Here is a 12456-nt window from a genome sequence, read left to right on the forward strand (position 1 = left end):
GTACCACGGGGAGCAGGAGCCCTTAGAGTTCACTCCAACCTTCTCATGCGGACTGGCCCCCGGGGAGTATCGTGGCGATTATGCTTAAGCCCCGAATGCGGGAATAACTGACACTTTTTCGATTCAATGTGAAGTTTCATTTGAACCCGGCCTTGGATAAGGCTGTCGTCAGTACCCACGTTAAACACACCGAACGTTGACCAAATATCGAGATATCAAGACTCCAAAAGGTCAAAGTTTTTGTCTGTATCATTGAAGGACACTTATACCCTTAACCCATTCGCCTACAACAACTCTGCTCCAAATGCCAGATAGCAACAGTCAAGGAAGTCAAAGTCTTTGTTTGAGATTCTTTTCCCGTAACTTCAAATGCTGATTGTCCCCTTAAACCAATGCGTTAAGAGATTCACAAAAACAACTCCGCAATTGATTAATGCAAAATACTGCAGAATTGATGTTTAAACAGTCCATTATTTATTCCACCACCAACATTTTTTTTTTGTAACGGTACTCAATTCATTTGCAATAAACGCGATGTAAAGCAAAGACGATAACACGAAGTGCACGCCGATATTAAGCAATAAAAGCAAATAAGTACATAAATACGACAATAAAACAATAAAACAATAATCAATGATTGCTCACACACACATGTGCATTTGTATTTATTTATTGATTGGTGCGAGTATTGTAAAATAACAATAAAAACATAGTACGCATACACAAATTAATATCGATCAGATTTCATTCATGCAATTTGCTGTGATTTTTATTGCGTGTCCCACTTTTCCATAAAATATTTGCAAAACGCTTTTCCACATTTAGTAGAAGACTTTTCATCCGACACGCGCCGCCGACCTCGCGCCCGCACCGCCATCCTCGTAGGCGAGCAGCGGCTAACGGTGGTAGCAACGATGGCGGTGATAGTGTTGTTGTTCTTGCTGCTGGTAATGCCAATAACCATTTAGTTGTGCATTTGTTGTTGTTGTTGCGATTTTTTATTTATGCACCAAGGCAGCGACGCAACAACAATTGACGACTTTTTTTACAATGCAACGCTAGCACAACAACAGGAAAAGCAACAACAACTGTCTATTGGCCAGCCAAACAGACGGTTGGTCGGTCGGTCAGTCCAGCTTGCCTGATGGCCAATCCGAGGACAAAAATAGAGGTAGACAAAACTGAATCGATTCAGCGCTTATGTGTTTGTGTATGCACATGTATGTATGTGTTGATGTGCCGCTATACCGGACCAAAGCCGCGACTGGACCACTCTAGTGCACTGGCTGGCGAGCCTTATTGGCTTACAAGCGCGCACACTCATGTTCAGCAGACGGCCGGGTCTCGGTCTAGGTTGCATCGATTTCATCGCCATTCAAGTCACTTTGTGCTCTGCGCTTTTAAAGTTTGTTCCTGTTTGCTAAAAATGGCTGAGCCTGTTCGAAATTGGAGTAATTTCGCGTCGTCGGCAACAATGTTTTACCGAGATTGCTTGCGTTCATCTGCTGCTGTTGTTGTTTTTGTTACCAATGCTGCGCTAGCTGCCGCTTACAAATGCCTTCCTGTGTTGTGCTGCAGCACAGTTATTGCTGTTGTTGTTTTTATTCACCAGTTAAGTAACACAAACATTGATGATCACTTTGCCGTTGGTCGGTCGTAAGTCTCGCTGGAGTCGCTAGACTGATATATGCTGTGATTAAGATGCACTGCTCTCGAAATTTGGGCGTGTGTGTATCCATATGTCTGTATCAGTGTGTGTGTATATCTGCATCCGTATGCTTATGTGTGTTTGTGTGGTTTGCGTATAGGATACAGCGTGCTTCACAGGAGTCGTCGCAGCCTCTCTACCGTGCCAGACATGCTCATTTGTTTCCTTAATTGGAATTTGCGCTAATACAAAGCAGCCACCATTACCGGCTTGTGTGCGTTGAACAGTGATTAAAGTACAGTTCATTGTGGAAATTAGAAATGTCTTAGCGTATTGCAGAATTGTTGATTATTTTTTTGGGAGAATGCAGTACACTTTCTTGATACTTCTGTTGAGAATGAATTTTGATTTTCATACGTATAAAAGCTAATGTAAAGTTCCAGCAAGTGTGTCTTTTGCGACCTTTACTCGACGTCAGCTTTGCAAAAGTAAGTCATTCAGCTAGACGTCGTCTACAACGTAACACGGAAGAAGGGCTAATGGCCATAGCAAAGAAAATCAAAAAACCAAAGCGCCTGGATTAGGTAACATACACAACAGAGCAGGTGTTCCCCATTATAACAAGATATTTTACGAAAGGCTGATTTTTTTTTACGGACGAAGCTACCAAGAACTGCTCTATCTCGAGTGGAGTATCCCAAGGCTCCGTATTAGGCTCACTATTATGGAACCCCATGTATGACAGAAACAGATGAAGACAGCAACCAACAGACGTGAAACTAATAGCATATGTGGACGATTTCATGTTGGTAGCAGTGGCTAAACAATTAGAAATAAATGGAATGAGTACTTAATGGTATACGCCAACGGTTCAGTACTTCTCTGAGTCTCGAACTGGCGGACCACAAAACAGAAGTTTTTTCATAGGCACCAGGAAGGTGGAAGAACGAATATAGCTAATCATAAGGGAGTGCGAGATTACTTCACAACCGCAGCTGAAGTATCTGGGAGTAATATTGAATTCCAAATTGAAATTTAAAGAACCGTAGACTTCCGCTAAAGCAAACAAAATTTATTATGCTCTATCGAGAATTGTTCATTGCCCGCCCATTGGCATACAAGAAGATGAAGTCAAATGGCATCAGCTATCAGCGCCTAAAATAGTATCGGCAAAGAAAGAGGAGAGAAACAAGAGCACCAAAATGTGGCAACAGCGGTGGAATTCCTCATCGAAAAGACGCTGGACTCACAGTCTTATGCCGGACAACATGACCTAGCCAGCGTAGCCGCTGTCTTTTAATTCGCTGAACTATGTCGATGTCGTCGTATATCTCGTATAGCTCATCGTTCCATCGAATGCGGTATTCGCCGTGGCTAACGCGCAAAGGACCATAAATCTTTCGCAGAACTTTTCTCTCGAAAACTCGCAACGTGGACTCATCCGTTGTTGACGTCGTCCAAGACTCTGCACCATATAGCAGGACGGGAATAATGAGTGACTTATAGAGCTTGGTTTTTGTTTGTCGAGAGAGGACTTTGCTTCTCGATTGCCTACTCAGTCCGTAGTAACACCTGTTGCCAAGAGTTATTCTGCGTTGGATTTCTAGGCTGACGCCTACAAAGACGAAATCATATACGAGTTTGAGGTTATGACTGTTCACAAGGACGTGCTAGCCAGGAGTGCGACGACTGTTTGGACAGGAGGATGATAGGAGATATTTCGTCTTGCCCTCGTTTACTACCAGACCCATTTGCTTTGCTTCTTTGTTCAACCTGAAGAAAGTAGAACTAAGGGCACGGTTGTTATGGCCAATGATATCAATGTCATCGGCGTACGTCAGCAGCTGTACATTCTTATAGAAGATTGCGAATTCTCGATTCAGCTCTGAAATATTTTTGCCAGGACTAGATTGAAAAAGTCGCATGATAGGGAGTCGCCTAACGCCTAACGCCTACCTAAAAGAGGGTACTAAATGCAACTCTGAATCTACGTACTACAAATTTAGTTCCTCCCGTAATTTTAATATCTCGTCAAGACTTTGTTTAAACCTTTTCTCCGAAGTCTCTCTAGTTATTTAAAGATATAGCTATAAAGCTGTAACTTGGCAACTACAACTATTGCCGCGCTTGACTTAGAATAACCGTAAACAAACCACTGTGCCGACGCCAGCGACAAGGAATTGTGAAATTAATTTGTGAAAATTAACATTAACCGGTCCGGCGGCTGGACGGTTGTAAATACGCGATTACTTTGAGGCCAGCAATGGGGACAAAAAAAGAAAACTGCATGGCTGACCAGACGACAGCTAGAAAAAACAAGTAAGGAAGGGCTAAGTTCGGGTGTCACCGAACATTTTATACTCTCGCATGATAAAGTGATAATCGAGATTTCATTATACGTCATTTACATATTTTTCAAATACCGTATTTGTGTAAAGTTTTATTCCGCTATCATCATTGGTTCCTAATGTATATACTCGTATGTATTATACAGAAAAGGCATCAGATGGAATTCCAAATAGCGTTATATTGGAAGAAGGCGTGGTTGTAAACCGATTTCACCCATATTTCGTACATGTCATCAGGGTGTTAAGAATCTGCAATTTCTTCCGTAAAATTTAGTGTTTCTGACGTTTTTTGTTAGTCGGTTAACGCACTTTTAGTGATTTTCAACATAACCTTTGAATGGGAGGTGGGCGTGGTTATTATCCGATTTCTTCCATTTTTGAACTGTGAATATGGAAATGCCTGAAGAAAACGACTGTGTAGAGTTTAGTTGACATAGCTATAGTAGTTTCCGAGATATGTACAAAAAACTTAACTTTTCCAAAAAAAATGCCTCCAAATATGCCTCTCCCTAATGCAATCCTTTGTGCCAAATTTCACTTTAATATCTTTATTTATGGCTTAGTTATGACACTTTATAGGTTTTCGGTTTCCGCCATTTTGTAGGCGTGGCAGTGGGCCGATTTTGCCCATCTTCGAACTTAACCTTCTTATGGAGCCAAGGAATACGTGTACCAAGTTTCATCATGATATCTCAATTTTTACTCAAGTTACAGCTTGCACGGACAGACGGACGGACGGACAGACAGACATCCGGATTTCGACTCTACTCGTCACCCTGATCACTTTGGTATATATAACCCTATATCTGACTCTTTTAGTTTTAGGACTTACAAACAACCGTTATGTGAACAAAACTATAATACTCTCCTTAGCAAAATTGTTGCGAGAGTATAATAATATTATATAGATAGTATATATATGTGTATATACTCGTATATCTTTTGTGATAATTCCGCTTCTGCTTCATATATGTATTAATACGCACACATACTAGCTGACTTATGTCTAAAGAAAGGGAAAGGACCAAAGTGCAGTGGTAGCGCTAGAGATAATAAATAATGCGCTAAATGTAAGAAAAAAGTACATTATTGCTTTATTTATAATAAAAGTTTTTAATAAAAAAGTAAAAATAATAATTTAGTTCGCAAATTTATGGTCGACACACGGCTTCAGCGTGAGCGCTTACAATGCGAACGCATTGTGTGTGAAAAGCACACGCTTGGCTGCCAGCTGATGTCACGTCAATCGTAAATTCCTTACACATGCGCACATAATAAAAGTTCAAGATTTATGTACTGCCATTTACATATGAGTATAATATAGAGGAATGATAAAAATAGCTAAAGAGTGGGCCAGCAGCCAGCGGCCATCGACCAATACTCACTTATAGCTGAAGTAATCAGCGCAAAAAATTTCACTTCTTTTCGTTATAACTAAACACATACACATACATAACGGTGATTGTTTACCATGCGAACGACAAACGGTCAACGCTGTTTGCCAAAGACCATCATCACGACGCGGTCATTAGATATTCAAATTAAAAATTCTCAACGTGTCCTTTCAATTTCTAAAAATATGTCATTTTCCAATATTTATGAATAGAGCAAGTCGCTGGTAGCATGCGCATGCGCGCGCACAATTTCCATACGAACGCAACACGCATCATAAAACAGCTGTAAGATGCGACGCAGAGCACTTTACATTCCCAAACAACGCAAATACTTCCATATACATACATACAAGTGTAACTGCGCATGCGCACAGACGCGTTACTGGTTAGCTTCACCATCAAAGCTGCTGAATAGTGTAAGACGGCTGCAAGCGCATGCGCTTAAGCGCAGACACGCTCGTCATCATCATCACCACCACCACTACCACCACCACCGGTGGTTGTTGGTATTGCGATAAAGTATTTGCTTAGTCGCGCGGTAACGGACTCAGCAATGCGGCAGCTCGCCAGCCAGCAAGCTGATACGGGTATGTGTATCTCGTTACTTTCACCGCGCCATGACGTGAATCTCGGTGCGTCGTCGTCCAATATGCGTTGCCTGGACGTCGCACCGCTGCGCCGCTGCTTCGTAGAATTTGTGGGATTTCGGGAGGTGGTCGCATCACAATGTCGCATTCGGTTTCCTTGGCCTCTACGCGTATGCCATAATTTACGAGCTCATTTAAGCGACGCTAACACGACATATTCGCCAAATAGACGCGCGAAACTCGTTTGCTCAAGCCAAATAAACAGACCAATTGGCATTATGATATACGCACTCCATATCCATATTTTGTTGCTTATGTACATTTGTTGATTCTGAACATCAAATTGTTTGAATTGGGTATTAAATGTCGCCTGCAAGTCCGGCAAGCAACCGAGCAAATGATAAACAAAACACTAAAGCGCCTTTCTAGATTTCTTTGTGATGTAGTATATTATAGTAATGCAACATTTAGACAGCGAGTTCCCACAGTGCCTGTTGGGTTGTGAGTAGAAGTTTTATTTTTTGTTAGAAAGAAAGTTTGGCATCGCCTTCGGAGTGATAACTGGATAGTGTTGGTATCTGTATTCACTAGACTGTCGCGGATTTCAGGAATTCAAATGAAAATGAAAAGTCATTGCTTGAAATATTGAAATTTAATCCGATCTGTCCTTCTTCTTCTTCTTTGTTGGAGTAGACACCGTTTTCGGGGTTATAGCCGAATTTACAGTAGCGCGCCAGTCATTAGAGATTCCAAGTGTAGCCAGGTCCTTCTCAACCTAGTCTTTCCTATATCTCGTACAGCTCATCGTTCCATCGAATGCGATACTCGCCGTTGCCAATTCACAAAGGACCATAAATCTTCCACAGACCCTTTATTTCGAAAATTCGCAACGTCGACTCATCAGATGTTACCATCGTCCATGCCTCCGCACCATATAGCAGGACGGGAATAATGAGTGACTTATAGAGGTTGGTTTTTGCTCGTCGAGAGAGAACTTTACTTCTCAATTACCTACTCAGTCGGAAACAGCACCTCTTGGCATTATTATTCTGTGTTGAATTTCAAGGCTGACATTGTTTTTGTTCCAAGATAGACGAAATAATCTACGACCTCGAAGTTATGACTATCAACAGTGACGTGGAAGCCGTGTCGCTTTGTGCGACGACTGTTTGTTTCATGACAGGAGATATTTGGTTTTGCCCTCGTTCACTACCATATTTGCTTCACTTCGATAATCCAGTCTGTAGAAAGCAGAACTAACGATGCTTTATTGAGGTGAATGATATCAATTCCATCGGCGTCCTCCAGCAGCTGTGCACTCTTTTGAAAGATCGTTCCCTCCCTATTCAGCAGCTCGAATTATTTTCTCCAGTAATAGATTAAAGAAGTCGCAAGACACCCTATCAACGCCTATTTTGAACCCACGCTTGATATCGAACTGAGGTCGGAGAGGTCCTTCCCGACAGAGCTTTTGGTATTGCTCAACGACAGTTTATACAGCCGTATTAGTTTTGCTACAGCTTCTTTTCGTTCTGTTAAAATCAGCTTGTGTGTCGATTCTCTTTTCACGGGCATTTTCCAAGATTTGGAACATGGTGAATATCTGGTCAGTTATTGATTATTTAGGCCCATAGCCACACTGATAAAGTCCAATCAGTTTTTCTAACGGTGGTATATAATAAAATCCCCGATTTAACACCTGGTTACACACAGCTGTGGAGTTCTAAGTTGAGGAATCAAACCGTATATATAGTGTCCTAAGGAGGAGAGGTAAAAGTGATTTTATTATTTTCGAAAAGTATCTTCAAGATGGGAAGTATTGCCCTACTTTTTAATAGAAAAAACACCTAAACTTCAAACTTATTGGGAAATGTTTTTTACCATTCGCAAGAACATCCTTTGGCATTTATTTTTTCAAGATTATCTCTTTCAAATCTTGCTCGCGTCTACGTCTCAGATGATCCATCCGTTGGGTCCAATTTTCGATCGAGCATTTCGAATGGTAACTGACGAATGTCACGCGTGAAATTTTGCTCCAAGGCTTGAAACGAAGTGGGATTGTCCGCATAGATTTTAGACTTTACATATTCCCAAAGAAAAAAGTCTAACGGTGTAATATCACGCGATCTTGGTGGCCAATCGCCCTAAACGTGAAATAACCTGCTCATCGAAGTATTCTCTCAATAAATCCATCGATTAATGAGATGTGTGGGAATTGGCGCCGTCTTGTTGAAATCAAATGTCGTGGAGATAAATCATGAGCTTCAATTTCAGTCGGTTATCATGGCGCGATAACTGTCGCCATTGACGGTTACGTTCCCACCAACATAGTTTTTGAAGAAATATGAAAAGATGATTTTATCGACCCACAAACCAAACCAAATCGTCTCTTTTCTGGATGAAATGACAGTTCTTGAATCTCTTCAGATTGCTCTTTGTTCCAAATGTGTCAATTGTTACATAGCCATTGAGTCAGAAATGAGCCTCATCGCTGAACAAAATTTAGCTCGAAATCGTCGGATCTTCATGGAACTTTTCAAGAGCCCGTAGAGCGAAGCGAAGGTCGTGTGGCTTCAGTTCTTGCACAAGCTGTAAAGTCGTTCCATACGTCACTCCGAGAGATACATGAAAGAGAAAGGTGTCAAAGTGTGCTTTATTCAAAACCAATTTAGCATTTCAAAGGCTTCATAATTGATTATAAGTATCTATATGGAGTGATTATAAGCCTAATTTTCGAAACACATAAATACATACTTAATTTCACACATACATTGATTTATATATACATAGATACTTATATCACTTTCTCGTGGAGTGAAACTGAAGCTGCGATATTTCTTCGTAATGTTACCATAAAAACACGAAAAGTGCAAATAGTGATTATAATACAGAGAGAGCCTCACCCGCATGCGTCAGTCAGTTAGTATGTTTGTGTAAGTTCCGGGTTATAAAAAAAATCTTACACACTGCAGCCATTCCAACGGCATTATTTGCATTCCACAATTCTTCCGTCAAACAAATGCACTAAGCTTCGGCTTTGGCTTTTTTCAAATATTTGACATTGAAATTAAAATAATTCATTGTAAATGCAATGCAAGCACACACATATACACATACATAATCACTCATATATACATACATATATTCGTTGTATATGTGTGTTTATAAAGGTGTGCGCATATGCGTCTTTGCTCCCCACATTTCTATTTTCTAATGAAATATTTGGGTCACTCTCATAATTTATAAGTTTATTTTTCATTACATTGACACTCCATCAGCGACATCGGTTGCAACTTGGCTTGCCGTCGTTTGTCATACCTGCCGCCGCGCGGTGACAAGTACAGAAACGCAGCAGCTTCATAAAGCAAAAAACAAAAAGCTCACACTTTTATATATGTGTGTGAGTGTGGCAACAACAGACATTAGTGGCACAAGCGCGGTATGGTGGTATCATTACATTCGGTTGTGTTTCAGTGTGTACAACACTCAGCAAATAGTGTGGCATCATCGCTGCCGGCAACATCATCATCATCACCAACGACACCGGCGGCGACGATGGCATCAATGTGGGCACAGGTGCAGCTAATGTGGAAGTGCAGGTAAATAGTGTTTTAAATTTTCTACTTCCACTCTTGTGGCGCGTTGTTAGTATATACTGGGCCACCTTGGCTGCCGACTCAGCATGAAACGTAAAAGCAATAAGGAAATGTCACAAGAACTTACCGCTGTCATGGCAAAGTGTAAATACCGTTGGCGCGTACCACCTACAAATTCACTCGCGTTCTGCATTTTTGATGAGAAAACGAATGGTTTATTGATTTGATATGGAATTTGTGAAGAGAAACTTTGCTTAAAGTGCAGTGAGCTTGAAAAAGTGGCATCTTTGATCAGAAATGCCACCAAAAACATTTATTTTACTTAGATGAACCTGTGGCATAGATGACGCAATAGCCTGAGATGAAGCTCTAGGGCTCAAGGATTACATTAGCGATCTACCGAATGCAGAACACGAAGCACCAACTCAAGTTGATAGAATAAATTTTCCCTTATACGGCTTCCCGTAGAAAATGCAGCAAAAGATCTCAAACCAGCCGAATGCCGAAGGATCACTGAGAGAACCAGTCAAACATGTTGACCCGAAATTGATAGAACGCAAACGTCAACTATTATGCACCAAGCAGTTATAACTATGTATGAAGTGCTGATTAATAACCTGAAAGTGATCATCTCGAAATATATTAGACTTTATGGTGGTACAACTGTTTCAAACCACATTGAATAACACCCTGACTTCTTTGGTTTAGTCTACAAAAAAAAACTTACGTAAATAACCGCATGATTACCCCCGTGTGTTTGTGTAAATACATATCGGTTGATCAACAGTTTCTTAATGTCGTACCAAGGATACTTGATATACTTCAAGTCATGATCAAAGAGATAGCAGGGATTCTCTTTTGGGTCGACTCAACACATTAGGGCTAATATTTTGAGTACGAGTCTTGTCAATGTTGGATTCGTACCAAAAAACGCATCACTACTGGTGACAAGTCTATAAGTGAATCGTCGAACATTCGAGCGAATGGTGGTTCAAAAATGAGTTGAAACCTAAAAACCAGGAGTCGCTAACAGCTCGAAGGCCATCCCAGCCGAGGCTTATAACAATTGTATGGACAATTAGATTAAGAATTGAGATGCTTGTATTGGCACAAAAGGAGTCCATTTTGATTGCGATAATGAAGGACTAAAAACTCAATTCGTTTAGACTACCAAAGGGAAACTTGGTCTAAGACTGGAAGTCGTGAGCTGCTTGAGCCAAGTGAATGACGCTCAGAGATCTTTTCTCACTTGCATGAACTTTTACAAATGACTCCATCATTCAGACGGGTAGAACAACAACAATGCGGCGGGGACCGATGGATTGCCGGCCGAACTATTCATATACGGCGGCAAAGAACTGATAATGAGCATACATCAGCTTATTTGTAGAATATGGTCGGACGAAAGCAGGCCCTATGATTGGAAGCTGTCTTTATGACGCTATGTCATAAAACTAATACCGCTCTTTTAATAGTCGTTGAGCAATACCAAAAACTCCGTCAGGATCGGGAAGGACCTCTCCGAGCCGTTCGATACCAAACGAGGTTTCAGACAAGGTGACTCCCTACCGACTTCTTCAATCTACTCCTGGAGATCCAACGCGAATAACTATTGCCAACAGGTGCTATCTCGGACTGAGTAGGCAATTCCTCTCTCGATGAACAAAAACCAAACTCTATAAGTCACTCATTATTCCCGTCCTACTATATGGTGCGGAGGCATGGAAGATGACAACATCTGATTACGAGTTATCGAGGGAAAGGTTCTGTGGAAGAATTATGGTCATTTGCGCATCGGCAACGGCGAATAGCGCAGTCAATGGACCGATGAGCTGAGCGGATATAAGCCGACATTGACATAGTTTAGCGAATTAAGATACAGCGGCTACGCTGGCTAAGCCAAGAATGAATGAAAACACGCCGAGGGAAGAATGGAAAGAGAAAGATCTTCACTCCGTTGGAAAGACCAGATGGAGAAGGACCTGGCTACACGTAGAATCTCCAATCGGCGCCGAAAAGCGAAACTACTGTCTACCCCAATACAGAAAAAGAAGATATCCTGTCCTCTCATCAGCTAAAATTAAAACAGCAGAGTTCATAATATTTCTATCGATACAAGGAAAACTCCTGACTGAATAAGTTTTTGTTCTATAATGTTTAATAACAAAAAAAATAAATAAATGCGTCAATACCCAACGATGAGTTTATCCTTTGAAAAGCTGACGCATAGAGTCTATTCCATTTTTACAACAAAAATATTTGTACAATTGGCCCTTATGGCTGGTTGATTAATTACAAAAGAAAATTATTATATTTCTTTTCGCTTTACTCAGCAGATTTTTTAATTAAGTTCCAAAAATTAATACAACTTTCTTGATATTCTTTTTTTCTGTAATTTCAGGGAATGAATTATACAACATTGTTGTAATCCTTTTGTTGTACCAACCAACACCCACTGCCATTACTCTAATTAAAGACATTTTTTCCATAATCCAACAAGCAACAACAAAGTGGCTGCGAGTGAGAAACAGAGAAGCAAATAAAAAAGTGAGAGAAAGAGACTGAGTGAGTACGGATTTAAGATATTAGTACATTAAAAGAATTTATTCACTAAGAATTTGATGCAAGGAGAAAAGCGAACATGATTTTTTTTCCTACAAGACAAATTAAAAGCGGAATTAAATGCAGAGAAAATGGGTTAAGGCGATGAAGAAACCGGCCGGCAGCTTCGCTTTTCTTTGGCCAAACTCAATATGGTAGTACAAATACAAACAAACATCATATACTTGTATATAGTTAATGTAGATAAATGTCTTAAGTGTGTATGCCTGGCATTAATGTAGTGCAATGAGAAAATGTTGCCAGCACACACACATTCATACA

General features: G+C 40.6%; 1 long non-coding RNA gene across 1 annotated transcript in view; it reads left to right on the plus strand.

The window, feature by feature from the left end:
- The window catches only part of LOC120775396, a 57894-nt gene extending 45760 nt beyond the window's left edge, over positions 1-12134 (plus strand). Inside the window, exon 3 of the long non-coding RNA XR_005705328.1 lies at positions 11975-12134. This is a non-coding gene — a long non-coding RNA (uncharacterized LOC120775396). The remainder of the gene's footprint in view (positions 1-11974) is intronic.
- Positions 12135-12456: the final 322 nt, after the last annotated feature.

This window comes from Bactrocera tryoni, chromosome 4 (assembly GCF_016617805.1).
Source record: "Bactrocera tryoni isolate S06 chromosome 4, CSIRO_BtryS06_freeze2, whole genome shotgun sequence".
Classification (NCBI taxonomy): domain Eukaryota; kingdom Metazoa; phylum Arthropoda; class Insecta; order Diptera; family Tephritidae; genus Bactrocera; species Bactrocera tryoni.